Source organism: Myotis nattereri, assembly GCF_964212035.1.
Source record: "Myotis nattereri genome assembly, chromosome: 2".
In the NCBI taxonomy this organism is placed as follows: domain Eukaryota; kingdom Metazoa; phylum Chordata; class Mammalia; order Chiroptera; family Vespertilionidae; genus Myotis; species Myotis nattereri.
The window spans coordinates 105,449,059-105,458,041 of NC_138076.1; positions in this window are offsets into that span (position 1 = coordinate 105,449,059).

The window sequence follows — 8,983 nt, forward strand, 5'->3', positions numbered from 1 at the left end:
TGATCAATGTTTCTCTCTCATCGATGTTTCTAACTCTCTATCCCTCTCCCTTCCTCTCTGTAAAAAATCAATAAAATGTATTAAAAATAAAACTCAAAATGGTTAAAGGATTTAAACATAAGATGGGAAACCATAAAAGTACTGGAGGAATCCACAGGATTCCTAGCTCATAGACAATGAAATGAGCAAACGGAGAAAACAGAACAAAATGAAAAAGGAGAAAATGGAGGGATAAAAGACAGAACAGAATAAACCCATAGAACAAAATGCAAAAGAAAGAAACAAAAATACAAGGAGGAAAACAATAGAATGAAGATGAAAATTGGAGAATACAAGGTAAAAAAAAAATATAATAGAACAGGGTGAAAAGCGGAAATAGAGAACAAAGTAAATAGTACAATTAAAAAGAGCAGAGTGAGGGAAGAAAGAAGATGGTGACCAACAGGAAGGTAGGGAGGGATACATGGTCAGATACATGCAATATGGGTTTATTCCTGTTTATTTCTTCCTCTATCTCTTTATTCAGTGTCCTGTAGTTTTCTGCATATAGGTCTTTTATCACCTTAGGTAAGTTTATTGCTAGGTATCTTAATTTTTTTAGTGCGATGGTAAATGGGATTGTTTTTTTAGTCTGTCTTTCTGTAAGTTTACTATTGGTTTAAAGAAATGCCATAGATTTCTTAGCATTAATTTTGTATCCTGCTACATTGCTGAATTCATTTATTAAGTCTAATAATTTTTGATGGTCAGATACATGCAAGAGTCCCCTAGCATGTGCCAGGAGTCAGAATTCCCCTTTGCCCGCACCAAGAATTGAGTATCAGAGTCTCTGTTGCTTCATGTGGCTTCATGCTAAGAATCAGGTTCCCTGTGTGCACATGCACCAAGTATTGGAGTCATTGGCTCTTAGTGTGAATGCACTTGGAGTCAGGGATCCCAGGCGCACATGATAAGAAACAGAGTCAAGTCACTGGTGCTCAACTAAATCTCAGACATATGGCGAAGCAATTTCTTCACTGATAATGCTCCTAGGGCAATGGAAACTAAAGCAAAAATAAACAAATGGAACTACATCAAAATAAAAAGCTTTTGCACAGCAAAGGAAACCATCAACAAAACAACAAGAAAGCCCACTGCATGGAAGAATGTATTTTCCAGTGTTATCACCAATATGGGTTTAATCTCCAACATTTATAGGGAACTCATACAACCTAACAAAAGGAAGATGAACAATCCAATCCAAAAATGGGCAACGGACCTAAATAGGTACTTTTCTAAAGAAGACAGAATGCCAAGAGACATATGAAAACATGCTCAGTCACTAATTATCCAAGAGATACAAATTTAAACAACAGTGCAGTATCACAGCTGTCAGAATGGCTATCATTAACAACTTAAGAAACGACAAGTGCTGTTGAGGATACGGAGAAAAAGGAACTCTTTTGCACTGCTGGTGGGAATGCAAATTGGTACAGCTGCTGTTGAGAACAGTATGGAGTTTCCTCAGAAAACCTAAAAATTGAACTCTCGTTTGACCCTGTGATCCCACTTCTAGTAATGTATCCCAAGAAGCTGGAAACACCAATCACAAAGGATATATGCACCCCTATGTTCATAGCAGCACAATTCACCATAGCTAAGATTTGGAGGCAGCCTAAGTGTCCATCAGCAGATGAGTGGATTAAAAAACTGGTACATCTACACAATGGAATACTATGCTGCGGTAAAAAAGAAGGAAATCTTACCATTTCCAAAAACATGAATGGAACTGGAGAGCATTATGCTAATGAAATAAGCCAGTCAGAGAAAGATAAATATAACATGATCTCACGCACTTGTGGAATATAATGAACAACATAAACTGATGAACAAAAACAGATCCAGAGACAGAGAAGCATCAATCAGACCACCAAACCTCAGAGAGGAGGTAGGGTAGGGTGGGGGTAAGGAGTAGAGCATGCATATAAGCCTAACCAACAGGTGGATGAGGGCATAAGTGGGGAGTTTGGGGGGGTCAGTAATGGGGGAATGAGGACACATATGTAATAGTAAAAAATATATAAATTAATTAATTTTAAAAAAAATACCAGAGTGAACAGAAAACAAACAGAACAAAAAATGGAGAGAATATTAAAAAAAAGAAAAAGTATTTCCCAAAGATAATTGAGACAATGGACACATTAAATTGAGAATAGATAAAAGTGAAAACATAAAAAGTGGAGAGAAAAATCCAAGAGTAAATGGAGATAAGAAAATACAACAGAGAAATCAACTAAAATAGAGAAAATATAGAGAGAACAAAATGAATAAGGAAAATTAAGAGAACAAAGAACAAGACAATAAAGGAATATGAGAGAAAATGGAGAAACACATAGAACATACAAAATGGAGAGAACACAGAAGGAACAGAGGTAGCAATGAGAACCAAGAGCAAGGAGAGAACTGAGAAAATGAAGGGATCATTAAAAATAGCAAATGAAACCAAAAAAATAAAAACAAACAATGGGGAATTGCGTAATATAAAAAGAATAGATGAAACATGGAAAATGGTGAGAATGGAGAAAACAGAGATAGAACAGAGGAAAATCTCCAGAAAAAAATACAGATTACAAAGAACAAGGAGAAATAAAAAATCAAAGCAAATGGAGGGAACAAATAGAAAAAATAAGAGAACAAAAAATATAACAAAAAAGAAACAACAATGAAGAATAATGAGAAAAGTAGCAGAACAAAAAATAATCGGAATACAGGAAAAATGGCAAAGGAAAAAAACAGAATAGAGCTACAAACTGGAAGGAACAATAAGAACAGAAAGAAAAAAAGATAAAACAGCCGAAACCGGTTTGGCTCAGTGGATAGAGCGTCGGCCTGCGGACTGAAAGGTCCCAGGTTCGATTCCGGTCAAGGGCATGTACCTGGGTTGCGGGCATATCCCCAGTAGGAGATGTGCAGGAGGCAGCTGATTGATGTTTCTCTCATCGATGTTTCTAACTCTCTATCTCTCTCCCTTCCTCTCTGTAAAAAATCAATAAAATACATTAAAAAAATAGAAAAGATAAAACAGAATAAGAATGAAGAAGAGGAAAATATTGAAAAATAATATAACAGAAAGAAAAGAGAAAATGGTAAACAATAAACAAAGAACAAGGGATGAGAGAAAATTGTAAACAGTGAACAATGAACAAGAAAATATGAACAAAGACCTGAGGGATGAGAGAAAACAGAGCAAAGAAAATGGAAAAGAAAACAGAAAGAATAAAGAAAACAAAGAGTACTTTGATAACAGAATTCTAGAAGAGTAGAAGGAAGAAGGAAATGCAAAGAATGAATATACAGCAAAGTGAAATGAGAATACTAAAAGAGAACAAAGGTCTCAGTGTTGCTGAATTGCTCACCAGTTTGATTCCCAGTTGGGGCACATGCTTATCTCTGGGGCTTGATCTGTGTTGCAACCCATGCTAAAGGCAGCCAATTGATGTTTCTCATCAATGTTTCTGTCTCCCAAACTATCTCTAAAAAATGAATAAATTTTTTTAAGAAAAGGACAAAGATAACAGAAAATGAAGAGAACAAAGTGATAAAATATGATAACCTAGAAAATTGAACAATGAAAAGAAAACACAGGAAAGAGAAAACCAGGAGAACAAATAAGAAAATTGAAAGTACAAAGAAAAAAAGAGAAACAAAACTAAAAAACAGAGAAAAAATGGAGAAAATGAAGTGAGAAGAAACTGCACAGAGAAAACTGAGAGAACAAAGATGAAAAGTAAAAGCAAAACAAACAGAATAAATGGAATAGAGTAAATGGTAAAATTAATAAGACCAGAGAATGGAGAAAAACAGGATGGATAAAACAAAGACTAAAACAAGGAAACAGATGTGACAAAGAGTAAAAAGAGAACAAAAGAAATGGTGAGTTCAAAGATGTGAAGAAAAAAACCTTACAGAAAGAAAACTAAAACTACAGAGAACAGAATAAAGCAAAAAGGACAAAGAGAATATATAAAATAGAGAAAACAGAGAACAGGGTAAAGTTAACAGAAAACAGGGTACAGGGTAAAGTTAAAACAAAACGGCGGAAGCCAAGAAAATGGAGAGAACTAAGAGGAAAAAGAAAGAACATAGGAAATGGAGAGAGTAGAGAGAAATCAGAGAGAACAAAGAGAATTCAAACAGAATAAGTAGAAAAATATAGAGAGAAAATAGAAGAGGTACAAGAACAGAAAATGAAGAGGAAAGAGTAAAAAAGTGACACAGATCAAAGAAAAAAGAACAGAGTACAGAGAACAAAAAATGATCAGAGAGAATGGAGACAAAAAGAAAATGATTTTAAAAAGAGAATAGAGAACAGAGATAAAAGTGAAGATCAGGTGGGGGGGGGGCAAAAAGAGAATGGAGAAAATATGAGATTTAAAATGGTGGCATAATAAGTGGATGCTGCATGGACATGCTCCCCGGACAAAACTGCAATTACAACTAAAATACAGAAAAACTTCCTTAATAATCAACTAAAGACTCCCTGGAGAGAAACATGAAAACTAAAGATTGAAAATACAGATTGCATAGATACTGGCAGGAGGGTTGGAGGCATAAAAGGGCCTGGCCAGGCTCCCACAGACAGCAACTGAAGTTCCAAAGAGATATCTTAGCTGTGGGGGATTGCCACTGAGAACTCTGGGATCTAATCCTCAAGCTGGGCCACCCTCTACCCCCCCTGCCCCTCCCCCAGGAAAGAGCACCAGAAATGACAGGTGACCTAGCTGGTTTAGCTCAGTGGATAGAGTGTCAGCTGCTGATTGAAGAATTTCAGGTTCTATTCTGGTCAAAGACACATGCCTGGGTTGCTGGTTCCAGCCCCAGTAGGAGGGTTGTAGGAGGCAGCTGATTAATAATTCTCATCATTGATTTTTCTATCTCCCTCACCCTTCCTCTCTGAAATCAGTAAAGATATATATTTTAAAAAACTTGAATAGGAGAGAACCAAGATGGCGGCATAGGTTAACGCCGGAGTTTGCTGCTTTGAACAACTACTTCAAAAGTGAAACTAAAAGACAGAGGGACATCACCCAGAACCACTGGAACGCTGGCTGAGTGGAAGTCCTACAACTAGGAGGAAAGAGAAACGGACACGCAGAGGAGGCGCAGTGCTGAAGTCAAATTCTGAGGTGCGGAGTGCGCGCGCGGAGCGGGCTGGTGGCGGAGGGCGCGGTTGGCGTTTTCAATCGGGAGGGAGTCGCAGACTCTGAGCTCCAGATCCGGGCGAGTCTTTAGGGACCCAGACTCAAACGGGAGAAGCGGGACTGCCTGGCTTTGGTCAGAGCGAGTGCAGCTTTCCCTCCGAGCTTTGCAGCCATTGCTGGGACTCAGAGAGGCAGAGCCCCTGGGGACAGGACTGAGAGCGGCCATATCTGCTCTCTCTGGCCCACCCTGTTGATCCTGTGCGACCAGCCCCGCCCAAGCCCTGCACAGAGGCATTTGCCGGATAGCCTCAGGCAAAGGCTAGATTAGCACCTCCCTAGAGGACAGAAGTTCTCTCACTGCTGACACAGCTGATTCTCATAGCCACTTGGCCTGGAGGGCAAACCCTCCCTGGAATTAGCTACAAGACTGCACACAAAGGCCACTAGGGGGTGCACCAAGGAAGCATAACAAAATGCAGAGACAAAGAAACAGGACAAAATTGTCAATGGAAGATCTAGAGTTCAGAACCACACTTTTAAGGTCTCTCAAGAACTGTTTAGAAGCCGCCGATAAACTTAATGAGATCTACAAGAAAACTAATGAGACCCTCGATGTTATATTGGGGAACCAACTAGAAATTAAGCATACACTGACTGAAATAAAGAATATTATACAGACTCCCGGCAGCAGAACAGAGGAGCGCAAGAATCAAGTCAATGATTTGAAATGCGAGGAAGCAAAAAACACCCAACCGGAAAAGCAAAATGAAAAAAGAATCCAAAAATGCGAGGATAGTGTAAGGAGCCTCTGGGACAGCTTCAAGCGTACCAACATCAGAATTATAGGGGTGCCAGAAGAAGAGAGAGAGCAAGATATTGAAAACCTATTTGAAGAAATAATGACAGAAAACTTCCCTCACCTGGTGAAAGAAATGGACTTACAGGTCCAAGAAGCGCGGAGAACCCCAAACAAAAGGAATCCAAAGAGGACCACACCAAGACACATCATAATTAAAATGCCAAGAGCAAAAGACAAAGAGAGAATCTTAAAAACAGCAAGAGAAAGAAACTCAGTTACCTACAAGGGAATACCCATACGACTGTCAGCTGATTTCTCAACAGAAACTTTGCAGGCCAGAAGGGAGTGGCAAGAAATATTCAAAGTGATGAACACCAAGAACCTACAACCAAGATTACTTTATCCAGCAACGCTATCATTCAGAATTGAAGGTCAGATAAAGAGCTTCACAGATAAGGAAAAGCTAAAGGAGTTCAGCACCACCAAACCAGGATTATATGAAATGCTGAAAGGTATCCTTTAAGAAGAGGAAGAGGAAGAAAAAGGTAAAGATACAAATTATGAACAACAAATATGCATCTATCAACAAGTGAATCTAAGAATCAAGTGAATAAATAATCCGATGAACAGAATGAACTGTTGATTATAATAGAATCAGGGACATAGAAAGGGAATGGACTGACTATTCTTGGGGGGGAAAGGGGTGTCGGAGATGCGGGAAGAGACTGGACAAAAATCGTGCACCTATGGATGAGGACAGTGGGTGGGGAGTGAGGGCGGAGGGTGGGGCGGGAACTGGGAGGAGGGGAGTTATGGGGGGGAAAAAAGAGGAACAAATGTAATAATCTGAACAATAAAGATTTAATTAAAAAAAAAACAAAACAAAACAAAAAAAAAACTGGCAAGTGTACCAACACAACATCTGGCTATGAAAAGCAACAGAGTTGTTGTCTGCCTGGGAGAGATGGCAGAAAATGCAGGCACCCTTTTAAAGGGCCAACACATAAAATTCCCTGTAGAGCTGCTCACCTGTGTTCTGGCAGAGGTACCACAGAGTGGACTGGAGGTCTGTGATTAGAAGCCAGGATCAGGGCTTCTGGGGCTCAGAAGGGAGAAACCCCAGTTTCCTGTGTTGTCACTACCTCACACTGTGGAGGTCATCTTTCTGACGCAGACATTTGTTATACAGGCGGCTTTGTCTAGAGGGGAGACAGTTTACACACCATGTTGGAAAATACCTTGCCCCATGGTGCAGAGATTCTGAGGCTGATTAAGAGACAGAATAACAATCTCCAGGTAGAAGTAACTGCCTCACTCTGTTGAAAAACTCTCATCTCATGTGTGGATGGTTACCTGAGGGCTATTCAAGACGGAACCTAACAGTCTGTAGGCAAATGTGGTCTCTGCAGTATTTGAGACTTTTCCTGATCTAATTATTAAGAAACAACATTTGACACTCTCCTGCACTAGAGATTGAGAGACCTGGCATATCTACCTAATACATAGCCACAAACCCAAATAAGCAGCTAAAATGAGGAGACAAACAACCTCAGAAAGAAAGAACAAGAGAATTCTCCAGAAGAGATAAATGAAATGGAGATAAGAAATTTATGATATGTAGTTCAGTATAAAGATGGTAAAGATGCTCAGCAGCATTAGAAAAGATATAGTAACTGAAAAAAAAATAAAGACATAGCACACATAAAGAACATATTGGAAGAAATACACAGCAAATGAGGGGAAGGAAACAGAGGATTGAATCAGTAAATTAGAAGATAGGTTTGAAAAAATAATCAGAGAACCAAAAAGAAAAAACAATTAAACAGGAGGACAGCTTAAGTGAGCTGTGGAACAACATGAAACATAACAATATTCAAATAGTAGGTGAGCCAGAAGAAGCAGAAAGTGAGAAAGGGATAGAGAATGAATTTGAAGAAATAATGGCAGAAAACTTCCCTAACCTGGTAAAGGAAATATTCAAACACGTTTAGGAGGCACATAGAGTCCCAAGCAGGAAGAACCTAAACAGGCCCACACTTAGATACATAATAATTAAAATGCCAAAAAAATTAAAGGCAGCAATAGAAAAGCAAACTTATCCACAGAGGAGCTCCCATAAGACTGACACTTGACTCTCATCAAAAACTACAGGCCCGTAAGTAAAATACTAACGTACAGAGGCGCACACGGACTGGACTGGCGGCTGAGGGTGCAGTTGTCATTTTCAATCGGGAGAGAGTCTCAGGCTCTGAGCTCCAGTTCCAGGCGAGTCTCTAGGGACCCAGACTCATACGGCAGAAGCGGGACTGTCTGGCATCGGTCGGAACTTGAGGGCACCTTTCTCTCGGAGGGGCTTGCAGCGATTTCCGAGACACTGAGAAGTGGAGCCTCTGAGAGCAGCCATAACTGCTAGCCCCGCCCTGCCCAAGCCCTGCAGGGAGGCTTTTGCTGGATAGCCTAAGGCAGAGGCTAGATTAGCACCTCCCTAGAGATCCAGGAGCCAGTGTAACCAGAAGTCAGAGTGGGACCATCCAGTTTGCAGCTCCATGGAACCATAAAGGACATACTCAGGGGGCAGACTCAGTGAGCACCAAAGCCCCATTGAAGCAAGTCTTACCCCGGAGGGGTGTCTCCAGCACAGAAGTTCTCCCACTGCAGACACAGCTGATTCTCACAGCCAATTGGCCTGGAGGTCAATTCCTCCCGGTGATACCTACAACAATCAAGGCTTAACTACAACAAGACTGTGCACAAAGACCACAAGGGGTGCACCAAGAGTGTCCTCCTCAGGTAATTGGGGAGGCTGAACCACTGGACCCTAGAGGACACTCAGCACAGAAAAACACTTTATCCACACAGGGAAGCATAAAAAATGCGGAGACAAAGAAAAAGGACACAAATGACAGAAATGGAGGAAAGCAAACTACTGGATATAGAGTTCAAAACCACACTTTTAAGGTTTTTCAAGAATTTTCTAGAAACTGCCAATAAACTTAATGAGACC